Source organism: Marmota monax, unplaced genomic scaffold, assembly GCF_021218885.2.
Source record: "Marmota monax isolate L192 unplaced genomic scaffold, Marmota_monax_Labrador192_F-V1.1 WCK01_AAM20220418_F8-fsc00071, whole genome shotgun sequence".
Lineage (NCBI taxonomy): Eukaryota > Metazoa > Chordata > Mammalia > Rodentia > Sciuridae > Marmota > Marmota monax.
The window spans coordinates 6,684,818-6,707,372 of NW_026695217.1; the positions used below are offsets into that span (position 1 = coordinate 6,684,818).

The 22,555-nt window shown below is 48.7% G+C and overlaps 2 long non-coding RNA genes across 9 annotated transcripts in view; one reads left to right on the plus strand and one right to left on the minus strand.

Moving 5' to 3' along the window:
- The window catches only part of LOC124084758 (uncharacterized), a 54,363-nt gene that overhangs the window by 7,981 nt on the left and 23,827 nt on the right, over positions 1–22,555 (plus strand). The window contains exons 1-4 of one of the 7 annotated variants that reach the window (XR_009225650.1): positions 4,052–4,956; positions 5,065–5,151; positions 13,895–14,104; positions 14,248–22,462. The exons of 2 other annotated variants lie outside the window; for them this stretch is intronic. This is a non-coding gene — a long non-coding RNA (uncharacterized LOC124084758). Of the gene's footprint in view, positions 1–4,051; positions 4,957–5,064; positions 5,152–6,980; positions 8,615–12,623; positions 12,872–13,894; positions 14,105–14,247; positions 22,463–22,555 lie in introns of those variants that run through there. 4 more of the 7 variants (XR_009225651.1, XR_006849214.2, XR_006849219.2 and 1 more) reach the window with 4 other exon arrangements.
- LOC124084760 (uncharacterized) lies at positions 4,892–13,928 on the minus strand. Of its 2 annotated transcripts, none has more exons than XR_006849221.2 (3): positions 13,812–13,928; positions 9,590–12,039; positions 4,892–6,174 (listed from the first exon to the last, which is right to left on the minus strand). It is a non-coding gene; the product is annotated as an uncharacterized LOC124084760 (long non-coding RNA). The 2 variants fall into 2 exon arrangements; XR_009225652.1 differs by lacking the exon at positions 13,812–13,928 and having other exon boundaries at positions 9,590–9,840; positions 9,942–12,629.

Here is a 22,555-nt window from a genome sequence, read left to right on the forward strand (position 1 = left end):
GTTTTGGTCTTGTTGTGACTGCCTGTCTGTCTTCTTTGGCCCTGAGCTGCTGCTGGCCCTCTGTCCCGAGGGGAACAATAGCCCTGGTCACTGTTGGGTGGCCAACCGTACCAGGCCCAGGGTGTGGAGCAACTTTCAGTCCCGCTGCTCCTCTCCGTGTCTCCGGGGTGGCTCACCCGGGCTCTGCTTTCTTGGAAAACAACAGTGAACTTTGTTCGACCAAAGCCCTATTTCCCAAACTCTGGTATTTGTTCTCTGGCCCTCCTCCCTGCAGCTGCTCCCAACTGCTGACCACTTCCTGTGCACACTGAGCCGCTTTCGCTGTTCCAGCACTTCTTGGAAGACAGCCACAGGGGCCCGAGGTAGATGGAGCACAAGCCCTACCACGGGTGGCCTTGGCCTGTGGACCTGACTGCGCCACCAGGGTGCAGGGACAGAGGTGGTGCGGGGACAGAGATGTGTGCTGCCTGACTCAGGGTGGGCATTGTGGCTCCAAAGTCCCATTGCTTTGCCAGCCTCACACCTCTGGGTGCCTGCAGAATGTTAGAATCAGGAGGAAGCAAAAAAAGAAAAAAAAAAAGCACATTGACACAACTAACGTCAAAAGAGACAAGTGATAAAAGGGAAAGGCTTATTTTTGGAGCCCTTGGTTTCTGAAACTCCTTCCGACTTCGCACCCTCTCGTCCCTCCCACTTCTGTGCTCTTTGTCTCTGTGGGGACCTTGCATATCTGACCCTTCCCTGGGCCTGGGCCCTTAGGCCTTTCTGGGTTCCTGGATCTTGGTGTGAGCCCTTCCTTGGCTTCTTGTCTCTCTTTTGCTTCTGTCACTCAGCCTGTCACACCCCAAATCTGACTGATGGGGTGGCTGACTGAGAGTGGCTGTGGCTGCTGGATCTACAGCAGCCCCACTTGCACACCCGGGCTTCTCGACCCCACCGACTTCATCTGGGACACAGAGTGGGTCTTGATTGGCTGGAAGAATATTTGAAATAATTTGACTTAGTTATTGACATTTAAGAATAGGAGATCACAAGACAAATTTAGATTTTTTGAGCTCAACTTGCAAAGCTGGAGAGCCAGCAGGATGGGGTCTTGGCTTATTCTTGAACAACCACTAGTGGGAGCCAAGAGGCTGCCCCCGCCCCTGGGGCACACTTTGTCCACTACGCCACATGGCCGCGATGACAGGACGAGTCTGCCTGGACTCAGAGCCTGAGAATCAGCTGCCACTGACCAACTGGCTTGTCTCTCCCCCGATTCCTAAGCACCTCGTTCAGGAAGTGATTGCCGGACTCTACTGGGCATCTCAGTTGGCCACTCCTGCTCAGTGGCATTTTCTCAGCAATCATTTCCTGGCCTCTAGTGGACTCCAACCTATGTGTTGCTCACCAGGTCATTGCAAATCTTGTCGAGGCCGCTCAAGCCCTTGGTGTCTCCAGGAGGTCTGGCCTCTTCCATTGTTGAGAAGGCTGAGGCCACATAAGGTGCGTCCCCACGCCTCAACATCCTTCCTTTCCTCCTCTAGCTCTCTGCTTTTCTCCCTCAGTCCCTGCCTCCTTCCCTCTTTCTGAATCTTTCTGTCATCACTTTTTTAAAAATGTAAAATTAAATGCACTATGGAAAGTGTTGAAGACAGGCTGTTCAGCTCAGTGATTTATCAGGAAGTCAGTGCTGTGGGGTGCTTACCAGCCAGGTGAAGAAATACAGCTGCCCTTGGTGCATGCACTCTGGGTTCCCCTGCCTGCCCGTCCTCCAGAGGAGGGCACTACCCTGGTCTCATGGTAAAAATGTCCTAAATTTTCTTTATCCTTTTATCGTGAAAATGTGTATATTAATGTTTATTGCAGTTTTCTTCACAATTGCTAAAACTTGGAGGCACTGAGAGTCCCATCAATAGATGAATGAGTAAGATGGAGGTCCATCCAGAAAACAAATGTCACACAGCCACAAAAATACATGGAGGGCTGGGATCATGCCTGTGATCCCAGCTACTCGGGAGGCTGGAGGCAGGAGGACTACAAGTTCAAAGCCAGCCTGGGCAACTTAGAGACACCCTGACTCAAAATAAAATTAAAAAGTGCCAGGGATGTAGAATGCTTGGCTAGCATGCAAGGGGCCCTGGGTTCAACCCCCAGTACCATCACCACCACAATAGCAAAAAGTCACGGAGGACCTTCAGATGAATATTGCTAAGCGACAGAAGCCAATCTGAAAAGGTTCAGACTCTGTGACTCAAATTATATGACACTTTGAAAAAGACAAAACTCTGGAGACAGTGAAAGGATTGGTGGTTGCCAGGTTCACTGGAAGGGGGTATGAATGGGGGGAGCATGGAGGGTTCTTAGGGCAGTGAAGCTTTTCCTAGGATGCTACGAGGGCAAGTCCACCAAAGTTTACATTTGTCAAAACAGAACGGGGGACACTAGGAGGGAACCTAAGGTAAGCTATGGGCTCTGAGATGGTGTGTCAGTACAGATCACCAGCACAGCAAATGCAGCACTCTGTGGGAGGGGAGGGCAAGAGGGAGGGTGTGCATGGCCGGGTGGGAGCTAGATGGGCATGTTTGTCTCCACCTTGCTGCAAACCTAAACCTGCTTCACCCAACAGAGCTTTGTCAGAAGGAAAAAATGCATATCCTTATACTCTAAAGTTTAGCTCTGCCATTTTGACAACTTTTTATAAATGCAACTGTACTACTATATATTCTTTCACTTGTGAAATCCACCCACTTGGCTGTGTAGATTAATGTCGAGCGATAATCCCTGAATAGTACTGCATTTTCAAATGTGGCACAACTTGCTCTTCTGCTTGTGATGGACATCTGGGCTGTGTCCAGGCCAGGCTATTGGGAGTGATGCTGCTACGGTCATTCTTGTGCTGTATATTGGTGCATGCTTGTGAGCATTTCCAGGGTGGTACTTTCAAGTCTGGAGTTTTCTTTGTGGAAAAGTTTTGAAATTATCAGTTCAACTTACTTAATAGTTACTGAGTTATATTTTCCTTGTGTCAATTTTTTTTTGTAAATTTTATTTTTTAAGGATTTAGAATTTATCTAAGTTTTCAAATATATTGGCATGAAATTGTTCCTAGTATCTTCCTGTGATCTTTAATAAAGCTGGGTTCTGTTGTAATGTCTCTTTATATGTCTGACACTGGCGATTTTAATCTCTTTTTCCCCCTCAATAAATGTTGCTAGGATTTTTAAAAAAAATCAATTTTATCACTCTTTCCAAAGAATCCAACCTTTGAGTTTTGCTCACATTTCCTTTTTGTTGTTGTTGTTCTCTAGTTCATTAAATCCTGGATTTATCTTTCTTCTTTTTCTTTGGGTTCAATTTTCTGCACTTTCTCTAACTTCTTGACATCTGCTTAATTCATTGATTTTAAACTTTTCTTATAATCTAGTATATGCAATTAAAATGATAAATATTCATCTCAGCTGTAGACTTATTCCACAACTTTTGAAATATAATATTTTCACTATCATTCCATTAAAAATTTTACATGTTCATTTTGATTTTTCATGGGTTACTTAACAGTATTTTTGAATTTTCAAATGCATGGAAGTTTCCTCATCATTTTGGTCATCAAGTTATAGCTTACTTGAAATTATTTAGAATATATTTTGTATCATTTCAGTTATTTGATATTCACTAAGACAGGCTTTGTGACTCAATAGATGGATGATTTTTGAAACTGTTCTCTGTGTGCTTAAATGGAATATGATTAGTAAGTAGTTCTGAGCTCAGAGTTCTGTATGTCCATGAGGTTATGGTTGCTGGCTGAGTTGTATGAGTCTTCTATGTTTTTACTCATTTGTCTGCCTGTTAGGTCAGGCAATTGAAAGTGGTGAGTTAATTCTCTTATTGTCATCATGAATTTATCAATATGTAGATGTGCTGCTTATTGCTTTATGTATTTTGAAGCATATACAATTTTATAATGTCATAGCTTTGTGGGAAATTGGAACTTTTATTACTAAGAAATGCCCTTCTTTATATTCAGTAATGTGTTTTTTGCTTTAAATTCCATTTTGATTGATAATTTTTATAGGTAATTCAATTTTCTTTGGATTAGCATAATATATATTTTCCTCTACCTTTTCTCTTAACCATTTTGTATTCTTAAGTGTTATATGCTTATCTTGTGAACACTAAATAATTAAAAAACCCATTCAGTCTGGCAATCTTTGTTTTTTATTTGGAGTGTTTAGTCCATTCATATTTAGTATAACTCCTGTTATATCTGTATTTAAATACCCTATGCAATTGAGTGCTTTTCTTTTAAATCTTGGGTTTTATTTTTATAGTTCTGGGGATTGAACCCAGGACCTTGTGCATGTTAGGTAGGTGCTGTATCACTGTATTACAAACCTAGTCCCTTAGTTAGTGTTTTCTATTTGTCCCATCTAAATTTTATGATCATGTTTCTCTAACTTTATTGCTTATTTTTAAATTTTTAATGTATTTTTCTAGTTGTAGGTGGACACAATACCTTTATTTTATTTTTATGTGGTGCTGACGACCGAACCCAGTGCCTCACGTGTGCTAGGTGAGCACTCTACCACTGAGCCCCAGCCCCAGCCCCCTTAATTGCTTATTTTAGATTGATTTTTAAAGCATCACACTTACTTTATTTCTTTGGAAATTGCATATTCTTTTTACTACTCTTTTGGTTATGAGCCTAAGATTACAGTATGTATTCTTATATCAATGGGTACTTTTTACTCTTCAGGCATTTGAAGAATCTGGACCACTCTTCATTTACTTTCCTCAAATTTTATATTATCATCATGCATTTTAAACAATATATGTTTTTTGAATATATTTTTTAGTTATACATGGACACAACATCTTTTATTTCATTTTTATGCAGTGCTGAGGATTGAACCCAGTGCCTGATGCATGCCAAGCAAGCCACTCTACCACTGAGCCAAAAACCCAGCCCTAAGCAATGTATGTTTTTAACATGACAAAATTAAAAAAAAAAATTTGGTCACTGTCCATTTATATTTACCTAAATACTTTCTCCTCCTCCTCTTCCTTCTCTTTCTTTTGAGGCAGGATCTTGCAGTGATGCCCAGGTTGACCTCAAATTCCCAGGCTCATGGGATCCTCCTGCCTCAGCCTCCTGAGTAGCTGGGATTACAGGTGTGTGCCACAACACCCAGCTCTATACTTGCTTTTAAAAAAAATATTTATTTCCTTCTGTGTCTTTTGCTTTCCAACTGCAGCTATTTTCCTTGGTCTTGAAAAACAGTCTTCCCTTTAATGTGAGTGATAAATATGCTGATTTGGGTTTTGTAAATTTCTTTAATTCATCTTCATTCTTGAAGAATTGGCGGGGAGCATAAAATTTTAGGTTGACAGTCATTCATTTTCAGCATGTTAAGACTTTTCTGTTATCTTTTATATTTAACTGTTTGAGACATCAGCTGTCTAACTGTGGTTCCTGTGACCACAATCTGCCTCTTCTCCTCTCACTTAAGATGTTTCCCTTTGCTCTCATTTTCAGCAATTTTACTATGATGTGCACACTGCTTTAAAGGTCACCAAAAACACCCCAGTTGCCCCTCCGGTGGGATTTTTCTCAGTCCCCACTCTCTTTGGTCTTGGTGCAGAGCTCATCATGGCTGTGCTGTGTGCCCCTTTCTCTGGAATTCTCTCCTCACTTGGCTTCAAGGATGCTCGGCTTTCGGAGCCGCCTGCCCACTCATTCTTTCCCACCTTCTGCTCCTCTCTTCCACGTCCTAAGGTAGGGTGTCCTGCTCCTGGTTCTCTTCTTTCCTCCTCTCACTGCTCCTCTGACGAGACCCCCCTGCTTTGGTAAATTGGTGGCTCCCACAGCTCCGTTTGTGTGTGGATACTCAGATCTAAATATCTGGCTCAGGCCTCTTGCCAGGGTCTCAATTTTGCATTTCTGAATGACGGCTGGTTTTTCTGTCTGCATGACCTATGAGTCCTTCAAAAAACATTTTAAAAGGTTGAGCTCACACTTTCCATCCACAGACTTCCTCTTTCTTCTCATTGCCCATGACTGCTAATATCACCACTGCCTCCCACTCTCATTTCTTCCCTCCACACCACGCTCTTTCCTTTCATCTCCTCTCGTTCAAATCCCATAGGCTTTAAAGGGCCAGTTCAAGGCGTCCTCTTTAAGAAAAGCTTTGAGTCCTGTTTAAAAAAAACAAAACAAAACTGTGAATTTCAGCAGTGAGAGACGTTGTTCAAATTGAGGCTCTGTCACTGTGCCTCTAGAAGGTGTTCAAACACTGTGAACCTGGGATTTATCGTCCATAAAATGGAAGCCTGAGTGGCTGACTCATGGGTGCATTGGTAAGGTCGAATGAGTTATTTATGAATATGTTCTACTCCTTTTACCAGACTGTACACTCCTCGGAGTGAGGGTCTTTTTTTTTTTTTTTGATTAATCTACATGTCCCAGGTGCTTCTTTAGCGGTGATCAAATGAATGAATGAATGAATGCTGCACAACTTGCCAGACAGCCTGGTGCTGATGTCAGCATTTAATTCACCAGTTAGAAAGAGCAAGTCTGCTTAATGCCCTTTAGTTCCCCGATGCACACAGCCACCACTTGAACACTCTTATTTTGTTCCCACCAGCTTGGCTTAATATCAGATGGCTGATGAGATGGGAAGTGATGCAGGCTCTTTAGACCCACTCACCCTCTGTTTGCCCTTGCTTTCCCATGCACCAGAAGGCTTGAGTGATTGTCCAGGGGGGTTAATGGTGTAGACAACTGCCCTTGGCTAGAAGGTTCTTAAGTCCTATCACCTCTTTTGGATTTTGTTTAATTTATCCAGAAAATTGCTGCATCTCTTTACTTCTTTCCTCTCTCTCTCTCTCTCTCTCTCTCTCTCTCTCTCTCTTTGTACTGGAGATTGAACCCAGGGACACTTAACTTCTGAGCCACATCCCCAGCTCTTTTAATTTATTATTATTATTTTGAGTCAGGGTCCTGCAAGTTGCTCATGGCCTTGCTGAGTTTCTGAGGCTGGCTTTGGACTTGCAGGCCTCCTGCCTCAGTCTTCTGAGTTGCTGGGATTGCAGGTGTGCGCATCAGGCCCGGCCTCTTGATCTTGGTTGAAACCTGTGGGGTCCAGGCAGCCCTCTGTTCCTGCAACCACAGCTCTCATTTTAGCTCACAACTTCTTTCCCCCTTGTTGGTCTTAAAAGTGGGTGAGGCTGGCTGTAGTTGTCCTGAGACACTAGCCCTCAACTGAGAGGTGGCCCTTTCCTAAGAGCACATCAGGCCCAACACACCCGCCCACTGGGGTGGGCAAGCCAAGCACTCGTCTCCCTCTTGGCCTATCAGAAACATTGGAGGACATTCTGTCTGTTCCAGCAATTTGGTTATTCATTTTCTACTCTCAGCTGTGTATAGACCACCTGGCCATAGCTTGGTTCACCCACTTTTAGTGCTCCTGACAGATGGCATCTGGAAGCCACAGTATGAGCTCTTTTCCTCCTCCCTACTCTCCTCCCTGGGGTCAGATCTCCTCAGAGGAATAAATGGAGGTAAGGTTAGGTGTGGGCATTCTCAGTGGCCAGTGGTGCAGAAAGCTAGGAAGGGTCTCAGAACAAAGCAAGGCTTTTGTAGCAGGCTGGACAATTGCCCCCAAGTCCCTGAAACCTATAGATATTACTGACAAAATCCCCTACCCCAGTTTATACTTTGAAATTCTAAGTCTCCAAGGTGACAATCTTAGGAGAAGGGAGATGAGGCAGAGTTCTCCTGGTGGGGTTACTGTCCTCCTAAAAGACACGTGGAGAGCTGTCCTTCCTACCAGGGGAGGGCAGAGGAAGGGAGCAGCATCTAGAACCAGGAAGCAGGCCTTCAGCAGAACCAAATCTCCTGCACCTTGATCTTGAACTTCTAGCCTGTGAGAAATGAATTTCTGTTGCTTATAAGCCACCCAGTTTATGAATTTGTTATAGTATCTGAAAGGATAAAGCCCTTTAGCTTATTTGGATAAAAAGGACTTTGCAGATATGATTAAGTTAATAATCTTCAGATGGGAGATGATCTGGATTTTCTGGGCTCATAAATTCCATCATAGATACACTCATAAAAGAAAATGAAGGGGAGACATCACATAGCTAGTAAAACTGTTGTAAGGACAGGTTCTAGTTGAGCTTCCAGGGACGAGGCCACCAAGAGCTGATGCTCCTGCCACCACCAGGGAGCTGGCCACTCACCTAAAGCTGCCTGACACCTGCTCTCGTCTGCACCCCCAAAGTGGATGCCTCATGCCCTCCCTCTCTCCCCACTGAGCCAGGTCTAAATTCAGATCTTGCGCGACTGCCTATTGCTAGAGGAATTTAAATTGCACCTGGGACTTTGGCTGCAGGGGAGTCTGGGAAGTGTGGTTTTTAGTGTTCCGGCTTCTGCATCACAGAAGGGTAGCTTCCCCTTGCAATGAATGTCACTGTGCCAATGGCACGAATGTCGAGTGCGCCAACCACTTGTCTTAACGTGCGCGCTTACTAAGGGCAAAGCACTGCTCCAAGCAAAAAGGACAGGGCCCTGCGAGGGGCTGAGCTTCTCCTGAGAGTCACAGCAAGTTCACAACAAGTGAGGTCATTTCAGACAGTAAGTGTCACAGACAAAGTTGTGCAATGAGGTAATGGTGGGGTGGTGGTTGCTTTATCCAGAACGGTCAGGAAGCGTCTGTTGCTGAGCCATTTCTTGCAGCCATCTGCATGGTGAAGTGGTAGCCATGAGAATGGCTGGAAAGTGGGTGCTTCAAGGGCCAGGAACGGAAGGCCAAGGCCCAGCCAGGAACACCTGGGCCTGCTCCAGGGAAGGAAGGGAGCCTGAGCAGCTGGACTGTGGTCAGGGAGGCAGGGAGAGGGAGATGAGGTCACGGGTGGGGCAGGTGTTAGGTCCCAGGGACTTTGTAGGAGTTTGGATTTTTTTCTTGTTGCAAGAAGAAGCCACTGGGAAGATTTTTTTTAAAAAAAATCTGAGATAAATCATTTATTTTCAGAAAAGGCAAACTCCTATAGTTGTATGTACAACAGGAGAACACTCAACAAAGTAATTAGTTTTTAAAATCTTGTTTACACCAAGGTATGACAGATTAACATAACCCATTTCTTAGCTTTAATTGTCATTATTTATTTTTCAAACAATTCTATGAGATATAAAGCAAATATATTCATTTTTCATAAAGAAATATTTTTAAACATTTATTGTATTATTTTTATATTTATTTGCCAGATGCATTAAATGAGGCAAAAATACAAACCATTTTGCTTTTGTTTCTGGACTTACCATGGGGTGAGGACCCAGGAAACCCATCTGCAGTTGAAAATGCCATAAGAGAAACAAGTGCTAACACACCTACCCACTCAGGGCACACCTAGCAACAGTACCCCGTGACTGAGAGGCTGACTGGCGCTCACTGCTGATCTTGTTACCACTGGTCCAGGAAAAGCTCAGGATTCAGAATGTGAATCATGGCTCCTACTGAACACACACCACTTTGGCACCCCTGTAAAGCTGACTCCCCAAAGTTGGGGATCATGGGTGCTGGAGGGCAAGAGCTGTGCTGGATCTACTGACCTTGAACCTCCCGTCTGGTGGGGACCTTCCCAGGTGACCAGGAGAGCTGCAGTGAGCTGAACGGTGACCTCCAAGACGCATGTTCACTGGGAACCTCAGCACGTGCCCTTGTCTGGAAACAGGGTCTTTGCAGATGTAGTAAAGTAAAGATGGAGATGAAGTCATCCTGGATTAGGGTGGGCTCTGAGTCCCTGGAGAGTGTCCTCAGGAGAGACAGACAAGGGCACACAGAGTCCTACAGAGAAGGGAACCTGATGGTGGAGGGAGTGATGTCTGTGAGCCTGGAAACACCAAGGGAGCCCCGGGACCCTTGTTCCCCGGGGTCTCCAGAAGGAGCCAACCTTGTGGATACCTGGGTTCTGGACTTCTGGCCTCCTGAACTGGGAGAAACAAGCAGTTTTTTGCACCACTGGGTTTGTGGCACTCCATGAATACAGGAGTGGTGTGATCTGATGGGTGCTGTAGATCATCAAGGCTGTGGTCCAGAGGTGAACTCCTGGCCCAGGCCAGGGCAGCAGGCTGGGGTTGCAGTAGTCCAGTCTGAGATGAAATGCTCAGATGTGGCCGTGCTGGTCAGGTGCTGAGAAGCCCTGGGGCTCAAGGTGTGCTGGGAAGTAGGCCTTGACTTTACCTGTGGGGTGGACGTGGTGGGAAGGCTCAGATGGGGTTTGTGGTCTACACCATAGTCAGGATTTGTGGGGCTGCTGCTTGGGGACCTGAGTTGGGAGGGAGAATGATGGTTTGCTTGTGCCAAGGGAGGGATTCCTGTTGGAACCAAGGTGGAGGTACCTAGCTGGCAGGTGGACTGTACCCGTCGAGGGCTTTAGGGAGAAGTCGGCTTAGGGAGGAGGCCCCTGGGAAAGTCATCTGTACAGGGCGATATCTGTCTGGGGACTAAAGGAGAGAATAGATGTGGGAGAGGGAACAGGCAATGTCAGTGTCCAGGGGACTAGAGTGAAGGCCAGCACATGGGAAGGGACGGGAGAAATCCAGGTGCAGGTGGACCGTGTAAGTCTCCTGGAGCAGGTATTTCCAGAAGGGAGGGTCGAGTGTGAACAAGACAAAGTGTCTGCCCTGGCTCCGGGTGGCTGTCACCTATGCAGGGAGGAGGGGCCACAGATACTTGACTGGGAGGTGAGGGTGGGATAGCTGCCTCCGAAGCTCTTGGGAGAAGTTTCCCTCTGGAAGGAAGCATAGAAATGGCTCAGAGATGGTGTGGGACCTGGGGAGAAAAGGGGCCATGGCAGGGAGCTGTCCTTGAGGAGCTGGGGTGTGGCTCGGGAGTGTGCAGGGCTGTCCTGCAGCTGTATCCAAGGAAGTCAGATGGGGACCCTGCAGTGAGGGTCGACCCCCTGCAGCCCCTGTGGGAAGGCACCCCCAGCTTCAGACACATTTGTTTCTGAACATACCTCTTTGTTGAGGGCTGAGGACCACTGCATGCCTACCTTCCATGACCACCCACCCTTCTGCAGGGCATGGGGGAGTCTCTCTGCCATACCCTTCTAAGACCAGGGCCTGATGGCATTCCTGTCCCTGGGAAGGTGGGCTACTTCTTGCTCCTCCTCTTTGAAATAAAGCTAATGGCAAAACCCTTCCAGGCTTCTCATTAGAGACTGGGCACCTCCCTCTGCACTCACCCTTGAGGGGCTCTCAGACTTCCCTCTTGCCCCAGTGCCCTTATGGGGTTTATCTTGGGGACCACTGTTTCTCACATGGATTCTTCCTTAAGAAAGAGAGAAAAAAGCTTCCCTAAGTTTAACCTTAACTAATAAAATGATCTGGTTTGCCCTCTTTAAAAAAATGATTTATAATTTTTATTATGAGTTATTTTTTCCTCCACATTTTTAATGATACGTTGTAGTTGTACATAATGGTGGGGTTTGTTGCTATAATTAGTACATGCACACAGCAGTTTTACTTCATAGAACATTTTTTTTTTTTTGGAGTTTGCGTAGTCCCCTAGTCCCACAAAATATCCTGTCCCTGGGACAGTGGGACCAGTTTTGGACATCCTGCATATGAAAGGGTCAAAAAGTTCTGCAGCTAAAAACACCTTTGTCTCTGTTTTATCCAACATTTCTCAAACATATTTGACCCCCAAACAGTGCCCACCACAATATTTTTTTGGGAAATTTCTGCTTATATAGCCAGTTTATAAGAAATACAGTAATTTTCATTTTTCACCTGATCCAAAGGACCTTTTAAAATATTTTTAGTAATTTTACAAGTAATTTGAAGAAGTAAGAATGAAAGGAGGTGAAAAACAGCTCTAATGGGAATTTTGACACTGGAATTGAACCACACAGGTTCAGTTTCTGCTCCGTGTTCTGGTTTTGAAGGTGCACAGGCCCTGGGTGGGCCCGACTCTGGATCACATTTCCAAGATGGGAAACACTGAGTCAGCCTTCCAGTGATCTCTAGAAGGTTCTTGCTTCTGCCTCTCTGGCTACCTGAATTGTGAAAGCATGTAGGAATCATTTGAAGTCTTCCATAACATATTTTTCTTAAAAGGAAGATGGTCATTTTTGCTTCATAATTGCAAAACATTTTCATTTTTGGGTCTATAAATACCAATCAAGATGATCAACCCAGCATGACTACTGTTTTCCTGCCAGTCCTCTTTGTATGCACACCTGCTTTCAACATTTGCTACAAAACACATCAAGTAGATGTCAGGGTGCAAACCTCATAAGAGGAAGAAGTACCCCACATACTTTTTCAGCCAGATGGCATGGTCCAGGCTCTGGACAAAGATTGGCATGATGCAGCCCTTCTAGGTGGATGACCACCTGGAGAATACCGTGCTTGCTTTTGGTCCACAGAAATATTTTATTCTCCCATCACGTTTTGAGTTAGAAAAACTCTTTGCGTCTGATGTCACGTTTAGTCTTCGGGTCTGAGATTGCCTTATGTAATCAATTTCACCACTGTCACTGGAATCTAGACACCTGTGATCTCCTTGAGTCCATCTGATTTATCTAAGATTTGTGAAACATCTTCCTTTATTTTTCTCTTTGATCTTATAAACTGAAAGTAAAGAAATTCAGAATTTCCAACTGTGCCCAACGCAAACTAACTTCAGATTAGAAAGATGGGATCTTTCACATCTTGGCCTCTCGCCCAGCAACAGGACAGCAAGAATGAGAAGACAGAAATGGCTGTCTTCTCCCTCCAGTGCCTCATTGTTTCTTTGAGAATGATTTGCAATAGTTCATGGATAATAATGAATTAGCAAGAACGTATCAAGACACAGGGAAAATAATGACCCTCAGCTCAGCAGAGGTAGGTAAAATAATGACCCTAAGCTAAATGTGGTGGCACATGCCATAATCCCAGTAGTTTGGGAGGCTAAGGCAGGAGGATTGAAAGTTCAAAGCCAGACTTTGCAGTTTAGCAAGTCCCTGTCCCAAAAAAATGAAATATAATAAAATAAAAGAGGGCTGGGGATATTGTTCAGGGCTAAGTGCCTTAGGGTTCAATTTCCAGTACCAAAACAACAACAACAACAAATCCCCCCCTCAAAAAAAAACCCAGAACAAAACAAAACCATAAGATCCTCAGATGTAGCTCAGATGTATAAAAGGGTCTAAAGGATCCACATAGTGGTTGCAATATAGAGTAAATGCTATTGTCATAAGAAAAATAGATAATTATTTCTTTGGAAAATTTCTGGGGAAAGAATAGAAGTCAAATTGTATCAGTCCTTACAAATATATAGAACAGCTCAAAAAGAAAACCCCAAACTGAACCTGGATCTGGTGGGTCCTGGTGAGAGTGAGCTTTCTCCCACATTTTGATTTTGATTTACATATAATCTCTTAAATGAATGAAAAAAGTGCTTTCCCTTTTTTGAGTGGTACAGAAATGATTTTTCAGAAAACATCATGTAGACCAGCATCACCTTCAGCTTCGCACTGAAGATTTGTCCTGTGCAATCTCATGTTTCCCTTTCCATATGGGATGCATTCCGCCACATGGATTTAGGATGCATTACATAAGATGAGTGTGGTTCCAGAAAATAAAGAAAAAAGGCAAATGCTTTGATTTTAGTTCCTAAATATACATTCTATGTGGTATGTTTTATGTTATAACACAAAAAATTGGCAAAACTGTTTTTAGTTTCCCGAGATTTGGAATGCTTACATTTTGTACTTAAGCTGATCTATTTTTATAATTTTTGATGCTTTATTTCTAATGGACAAGATAAGACAGGGGATTTTACCTGTTCTTTTCATAATACATTGCAGTATGTGGGTTTTTTTCCACTAAGTAAAAGCCCACCAATATACGCCTGTTTTCTTTCAGCTCACAGCTTTGAAGCGCCAGAAATCCAGTCTGGAGGGAGATGGGTGGTGTCTTCACCATCTTGTGCTTCCTGCTGGAGTTTCCTCGTGCTCCCGGGCTTCTTGTCCTCAGCCGTGCTCTGCTGTGGTTCAAAACAAACTAGAAGGCAGAGATTAAAGCAATGCAAGTCAAACACAGTCTGGTCCACAGAGGGCCACTGGGGATGTGTGGGTGAGTCATGAGCATGTTGCCCCGTCCCTCACACTTTAGAACCTTCTCCAGCAGTTCTGTGTCACAGGGAGAAGTTTGAAATAACCATCCTATTTACTGAGTTAAAAATAGAAGTGGCTGCAACATGTTCTTTGCTCTTTCAGGGATCCAAACTCCTGGGTTGCTTTCAACAGACCGAGAATCACTGGTTGGGAACGTGGATCTGACTGAGCAATGGGAGCCTGGCCTTTGGGAGCTGGCCTGTGCATGCCCTGCGTGCGTGGGAGACATGGGACTTGTCCTTCTTTGAGGCTCCCTGGCATAGACTCCTTGCTCGCCATCACTTTTTCATTTTCTATTGCCCACAACGAAGTTCAGTTTCCAAGACCATCGCCCAACTTATATGCACCCACGAGGTTTGGGATTGGTGTTAACACTATAGCTGCCTGAGTAGCTACTTTGGCAGGCTAAGGTTCTGACCCTATGTTACCCGTCCCTGTCTTTGGGACTGGAGGCTGAATTCCATGCCCCACCCATTGGGGGCACTGCAGGCTCCAGGGTCCTGAGCCCCTGCCTGGGCTGAGAGGTAGGCTGCGGGGACAGGAGGGGCTGATGCTGGCCTCATGCCATCAGGGTCAAGGGCCAGTGGTGCACACTTTGTCTCCTATCCTGGGGTCAGCCAGGCCTGCACGGACTCATCCTCAGCCTATATCTGCAGTATATGCCTCTGAAGTTTCCATCAATAGGGGGCGGCTGGGTATACAATGATGAGGAAGGGTATAGGCTCCGGGGAAGACCCAGGCACCCAAACCAGCACGAGTATCAGGTCACTTCCCTTTTCCTCCCCCACATGTGCCTTTCTGGTCTGTTGCACTGGGAGCCAGCTGCTAGCAGCCTGGGAAGGGCTGAGGTGCTCTCAGAGGCCAGCGTCTCCACAGGGAAGTGTTCCTTATTCGCCCCTGGTAGGAATGGCCAGGGAAGCCCAACAGAGAGACCGAGAGGGATCTTCTCCCATGTGCTCTCCCTCATGGTGAGAATCCCATCCCGAATGCAGGCAGGGTCCCCATGCTGCCACCCCAGCTCCTGCCTTGTTGTGAGGATGGTGCAGAGGGCTGTGGAGCCAGGGTTAGCTGGGTGGGGAGGGCTGCTGGAGGACTTGCTCAAGCAGGCTGCAGCAAGGCCTTGGGCACGGTGTGGTTACCTCACACCCAGGGACCTGCAGGTGCATGCTGGGCTGTTTCTGGGTTGGCACCCAGACCCTTGGCCCTCACTGCCACACGAATCTGCCTGGAGGAGCCAGGTGGGTGCTGCTTGCTGACCCTAGCCTGGCCAGGACAGCCTGGGGAGGAGCTGCAACCCATGGGGTTGAGTGGGCACAGGGCCATCAGCCAGGCCTACCAGACTCTGGTGAGAAGTCACCTGCCAGGGGCCTGAGGGCTACAGGGAGCCCCTGACCCAACACCCCAGAAGGCAAAGCCCATCAGAGGTTGAGTTCCATGGTTCCCCTAAGCTTTCTGTCTCCGGCTGTCCCTATTAAAGGAGGGACAGTGGTTCAGGCTGCTGAGGTGGGGTGCTCAAGACCTGGCAGCTTGCCCAACAGACATCCATTTCTTGAAAATCTGGAGGCTGGACATGTAGGACCAGGATGCCAGAGGGGCTGGGGGCTGTGAGGGCCCTTTTCTGGGGTGCAGATGGCGCCTTCTAACAGAGTCCTCTCATGCGAAGGTGAGTGGGGCTGCTCTCTGGGTTCATGTATGTAAGGGTCCTATTTTAGGGTTCCACTCTGTGACCTGTCTGGCTCCCAAAAACCTCACCTCCTAATACCGACACATTGGGAGGGGCCAGGTTTCAACATATGAATCTTGGGGTGACACAGACATTGAGTCCATGGCAGAACAGGTGCCATAGACCCAATACTACTGCATTTCACTTCTCACAGAAACCCTGCCGGCAGAGGAGGAGACTGGCTCAGAGAGGTGGAGATGCTGCCTGGTGGGCCAGCGGCCACGGCCGAGTTGGGGGGCTGGCCTAGGGTGGTGCAGATGCCAGGACCAGTCCCCTCCCAGGGACAGGGAGTGACCTCCTCTGAGAGGACCGGGCTCCTTTCCAGCTGAGAGTGGGCAAGATCAGCAACTGCTGTGGCCAGGACTCTGTGGGGCAGGGTGTTGGGTGGGGGTCCCAAGGGAAGGCTTTGGCTGGTCCTGTTCGGGAGTCCTCTCTCCCTTTCCTTGGCCACAGGAAGGCTGAGAATGAAGAGGCATCACCCACCTCCTTCACTCCTCAGGGATCCCACAAGACCCAGCTCTTCCATGCAGCCATTCGATCCTTACGCTTTGTGTGACTACTGGCCCCACTACGCTCCTGTGAGATATGGCAGCTTACTGCCTCCCTCCCAACAAGCAAGGGACCTGTGCTCTTTTTTGTCCCAGGCTGGTGGCCTGGAACGGGACCCTGTTGATTCAGAGTGGCTCATGTACTAAGAGGAAGTTGTGTGGCTGGGTTCCTGCAACAGAGCACCTAAGGCCCAAGATGTGTGCACGTGTGCCCCGTTGTCCCCAGAGGCTGGCTATGGTCTGGTGGCAGAGGTTCACTCCCAGGGAGGAAGAAATCACCAAGTGACAAGTGATGTTTTGGGTAAAGCCCTTCTTGTTCCTCCCTCACCCACCTGGGGCTCCTAGGCTTCCTGGTGCTTCCCCCTGCTGTTGTTTCACTGGGGAGGGACCAGGGCAGGGAGGGGACAGCTGGGGAAACATTCCTGATTCTCTGTGCATTCCTTTCTTCCTGTCCACTGGTGATTCCTGATCTGCTTTGGGGTAGGTAAATAACTCTTCCCTATCAACATCTGACATCCCCCAAACTCTGTGGCATGAACCATCACCCCAGGTTGGCTCTTGGTGTGTGAGGTTCATCCTATGGAATTCTAAGGAAATCTCTCTCCATACAGCCTGGTTTTGCAAATCAAAAGCTCTTTGATTTTTTTCAGACTGCTTCAGCTAGAGACAGACAAAGTCTACACAAGAGTCTCAAACAGGATCGCAGCTTGCTGGTTTCAGCATGCGGGAAGCAATCCTGCCCCCTGGACAGCAGGGTCCAGGCAGGTTGGCACCCATTGTTCTGGGGGCAACTGTTCATCTCAGACTTTATAAATGTGCTGACGATCACCTGAGGGGGGAAACGTTCTGAGTTTGCAAATGAGCTGGTATGGGAGCCTTGGCTAGGTCTGGGAAGTCCGGGAAGCAGCCACCTCTTACTGCCTTAGACTGCCACCTTGCTAGGTATGCAGAATGAAGGGACTTCTGGAAGGCAGAGACAGCCACTGCGGAGCCCACAAGGGCTACACAGGAGGTGGGCCTGGAGGTGGCTATGGGGAGATACTGACCAGGCGCCTAGAAAGAGAGGCATTTCCAGTGCAATCAGTGGGATTGAAGGTGTGGGAGACAGGCGTTCACTGAGTGGCCAGGGCCAGTCTGATGGCTCTGAGGCTTTGTGTTGGAGCATGGCAAAAGAGGAGGTCAGAGAGGTGGGCTGGCTGGGCACGGAGTCTTGGAAAGTTGACTGAGGGGTGGTCTGGGCTCACTAAGGAGTGAGCCACATTCCAGGAGGAAGTTAGGGACAGGTGGAAGTGAGGTGCCAGAGGACAGCGACAGATGCTGTTATGGAGGCCCAGCATGGTGGACTGCAGTGGGCATGAGGAGGGGAGGGGAGGCCTGAGTGGGCAGCACCCTGTGGGGGAATCACCAGGTCTCTGGAGCTGACTCTGGAGGTGCAAGGAAGCTTCAGGTCTGTGGGTGGGAAGCCAGCCAGGCTTCAGCAGCACTGGGGAAGCCTGGAGGGGTCCCTGTTGGGCAGCACTGGTGGCACTGCAGGGTGGTGACATTCAGTAGCCAGCTGGCCCTGGGGGCATGGAGGCAGCAGAGTGGCCAGGACTGTGGTGACATATAGATTCTGTGCAGGATGACCCTGCAGGAGGTGAGACTGCAGGTGGATGGCCTCTGGGGAGGGCGCCTGGAGCAGAGCCATGGCCCCGGGAAAGCCCAGGGGCAGCCACACTGCCCAATGCACTGGAACATCTCAGAGGAACTGGACCTAGGAGAGGAGCACTCTGCCCCTGGGTGACAGCTGGGGCTTTCTCCTGCTCCACCTGCCGATTTCAGTCTCATAAGGCATTTTTCTTAGTGAGCGCAGTGGAGACCAAAGCCTCTCAGAACAGGAGAGTGGGAGCCTGAAGAAGGGCCTTCTGGATCCCTCCAGGGCCCAGGGCAGTCTTGACGCCACCCCTGTGCCCCCTGACACTGTCCCCCAGGCCTCATGCCCTGTAGAGGGACAAGGCGATTTCCCAGGCCGCTCAGGAGTTTATATTTTCTTCCTTTCTACTTTTTCTTTTGTTCTAACTAGTTTTACATGACAGGGGAATGCATTTTGACACATCTTTTTTTTTTAAATATTTATTTATTTATTTTAGTTTTCGGCGGACACAACATCTTTGTTTGTATGTGGTGTTGAGGATCGAACCCGGGCCGCACGCATGCCAGGCAAGCGTGCTACTGCTTGAGCCACATCCCCAACCCCTTGACACATCTTATGTAAAGGGATATCAGGGGGTTATATTTCTGTCATCACAGACTCCTAAACAAGTGCTCTCAGGATGGTGATTTTTCGGGGTGCACCCCCAGCGGCAGTTGCGTTTCTGGGCTGGTGATTAAAGATGGCTATGCAGGTGGGGGTGGTAGGATGCATCCCATTTTTTCCGCACAAGATCTTTTCCAACTAAATGAATCCTGCGGCTGGCTGCATACCCTGAGATCCCCCCTCTCCCAGCAACGAGCCGACCACAGCACCAGGCCTGGACACAGCAGCTTCCCGCCCCAGCCCTCCCGACAGCCAGCAGAAGCCAATCAGTCAGGGTGGAGAGGTGGCCCTGGGCTGTCTGGCTCTCCTGGCAGTGCTGTTCACAGGCTGGCTGTTGAAGGGACACTCTTTCCTTCGCCCTGCGCCCTCTGAAGGTGAAGACTGGGCTTCCGCCTCCCTGTGAGCACCTGTTCCCTACCGTTCCGACAGTTTGACTAACTCATCAAGCTTTTTGTGCAGCACATACTCTGGCAGGAACAGAAGCAGCATGACACTCGCTGGATACGGGCTGCGCAAGCACCACCACGTGCTCCCAGAGCTAGGCCAGCATCCTGGGCGTAGCTGATTGGCATTCTGTCTCATGCCCACCAGCTCACAGTGGCGGAAGCTATGGACACGTGGATGGGGAGGGGAGGTTTGTGGGGTGTGCTCACATAGTTCTTCTCCATTTGAGAGAAGCCCACTGTAGGAAAGGCCCCAGTCTGAGGCAGTCACAGGCCCGAGTTCGGGCACCTTGGGAAAGTGTGTCCTCACACTCTACTGACCTGCCAGGGCCAGCGTGGCCAGTCCTCTGTCCTCAGGCTTCTGGTCCCATGATGGTCACTAGGTGTCCAGAGCAGGAGGACAAAAGGATTTTGAGGTCATTTGGACACACTCACCAAGACCATTGCTGGTCCATGAAGCTCTCACTGTCCTAGCTGAAGGGCAACATCTCCTCTGCTGGAAGCTGAGGATACTGCCTTATGGTGCGGATGCTGCATATGCGATGTCACACACGAAGCCTGCCTCACTTCTTGAGAGGGTCTGTGGCTTCAGTCCCTCTGAAGGATGCAGGATGGAGAGCCCTGCATCTAGGGCTGATCCCAGAAATGAGTTCCAGGGGTCTATGCTGAGGCTGCTGGTCCTGCTAGAGGTGATGTGGCCTCTCCCTTGACCGGCTGCAATTGCTTGGGGAAAAAGGCACACACCAGGTCAGGAGCGGTTCTTATCCTAGTGAGGCTGACCCCAGAGCTTCTAGGCCTCGAGGATGCACTGATGGGCCCAGCATGGTGCTGACAGGTGGACAGGCAGAGGCTTGCCTTCCTGGGGCTTACCACCTGGAGCATGGCATTTGCACATTCTCTGTGAAGAGCCAGATAGTAAGCATTTCCTACCTTGTGGGCTGTGGGTCTCTGTCCTAACTAGCCATGTGGTCACTGTAGCTGTAGGTGGATGCCTTGGTGTTCCGATAAAACCTCACGTTTTTGGTCAGATTTTGCAATTTCTTACTACCCAGATTTTCCCTCTGAGCCTCTGAAGGATGGGAACATGTTCTTGCTCCTTTTCTTTTTCCCAGAGCCTAGCATGGGGCCTTACTCAGTTTACACCCCCCAGTCATTTCAAGAAGACGCTGGGGGCTCCAGTTATGCTGACAGTTCACACACTGGGCCGCCCTTGAAGGGCCTAAGTGCTGCCCACTGAGGTGCACACCTCTCACAGCGGATACTGGCGCTGGGGCACTTTCTAGTTCATTCTGTTGTCTTTTCTATTCCCTCCTTTCCTTCCCTTTCTCCCTTTTCTTCTTCTTTCTCCTCTCACCTATTTTCCTAAACATTTATTAGGCACTTTCTGTGTACAGACACTATGCTTGGCTCTAGAGACACAAAGAACAGTCAAGACATAAGGTTGGTCCACAAGGGGCTTCGATGAAGGGAGAAGAGGCCTGTTCTGCCTCAGGATGCTGAGCTGTGGGCACATGGGCCCAGGCCTTGCCTCTCCCCCAAAGCAGGGAGTGGGCATTAGCTTCCAGTGGCTGCCTCAGCCTCTGAGCCACGGGTTAAATCTGAGGCTGTTCTGCAAGGGCGCGGGCCTGGCTGGTGTTGTTTCTAGGCAGAGGCTGGAACCTGTGTCTCTTGTTTTGATAAAGCTTTGCTGTCAGAGTTTGAGCAATAGGTGTGGATATCTTGAAGCAAGATAGTGGCCAAGTCCTCATCTAGGAAGCAGAGAGCTAAGCTGAAGAGGAAATTTGCAACCAAGGGAAACAACCAGCAGGGACCAGATCAGAAAAAGGTGGAAAAACATAACCCAGAGGCACACTTTGCTTTGTTTAGAACACATTTTCCTGTGAACCCCAAAAGCTGTGCCAGGTGTGTGATGAGCAGCCGTGGACGGCGGAGCCCACCTGGGGCCTGCTTCCCACTCCCTCCCTGCTCTGCTCTCAGGTGTCATCTTGGAGCTGGCGCTGCCAGGTCACATGGTCCTGTGCACCCTGTACTGTTGGAGGTTAGCACGTGTCCAGCCCACTTTACCCAGGATCTCTCAATGGCCGTGAAGCCTTCTGCACTGTCCCGTTAATCCTCAGGTGCTCTCTGGTTCTGGCCTCATTGAGAGGCCACGGGTTCATTTCTCCTAAGATGTCTTCCAGCCAGTGTATTCTCTGACCTGGGGCTTGGTCTCAAGGCCTCCGGCTCACAGAGACCTAGCCGGGGACAGCCCTGGCTCTGGGCAAGGACAGGAGAGAACCCCAGAGGCATGCACACAGTTTTTGGGTATGTGGGTGCCAGCTGAGGTCCCAGCCGGGTTTCCTAGGAAGTCCAAGTATCACATCCCACACCTTGGGTGGAAGGGAAAGAGGACAGAGGTGGGTCAGTTGGGTGAGGGGCTCCCAGGGACCCAGGTCCAGAGGGTGAGTGGACTTTTATCCCTTTCAGGGACTGGAGGATCAAAGTGCAAAAGATCCCAAAACTTCCTGTCACCATACCTCACTAATTAGGCAACTCCTGGCAATTCGACTTTGGACTTTGCTCTTGAAAAGAAAATCCTGGTAGATCCAGGAACTCGGCAAGATGTCAGCGTTTGCTCAGGGGTTGAGGTCCCCTGAACCATCTAGGTCACCTGCCCCAGACTGGTGGTTAGTCATGGCCTGATAATAACAAGAGAGTACGTCAAGCTTCACGTGTGCTTTGGCATTCAGTGCTCATATCTGTGTGTCTTGCCGTGACCTCGAGGATGAGCAACGGTGGCCTACTAGGTGCTCACCTTCGAGCACCTGCTGCCCTCCTGCCCCTGTTCCATGCACGGTCGACGCATCTTCTCTCTCAATGCTCACTGTAGCCGTGAGTGATGCAGCTGTCACATCAGGAGTGGACCAGGCTCCCGCAGGATGGGGAACAGGCCTGCCCACAGGTCTCAGGGGGCCACCATCTTCCCAGGCCATGGAACAGGGAGAGACCAGGTTATCTGGCACCTGGACTCCCATCTGGAGCTTGATGCAAGTGCCCCCAGCAGAGGTAGAAGGTGAAAGGAGCTGGCCTCAGATGGCCCCTGTGACCACTGCCTTGTTGCCCACCCAGTGTTGCTCTCTCTTGGGAAGATGGTGTCACCTACCTTGGCCCCAGTCTGTGGGTTCAGGGTGAAGACCCCTGTGTATCCAGCTGCTCAGCTGAGAGGACTGTTATGAACAGGGTGCAGGGCAGGAGGGGGCAGGGACCTCTTCCAGGGCTGCTGCAGGCCCCGCTGTGCTGGAGAAACTGGAGAGGACCGTGGCTCCAGGTGAGCGCTGGGTGGGCGAAGGTGGCTGTGGCAGCAGCAAATGGCAGGGTGAGGGCTGAAGAGCAAGGAGCAGTAGAGTGCCAGATAAGGGAC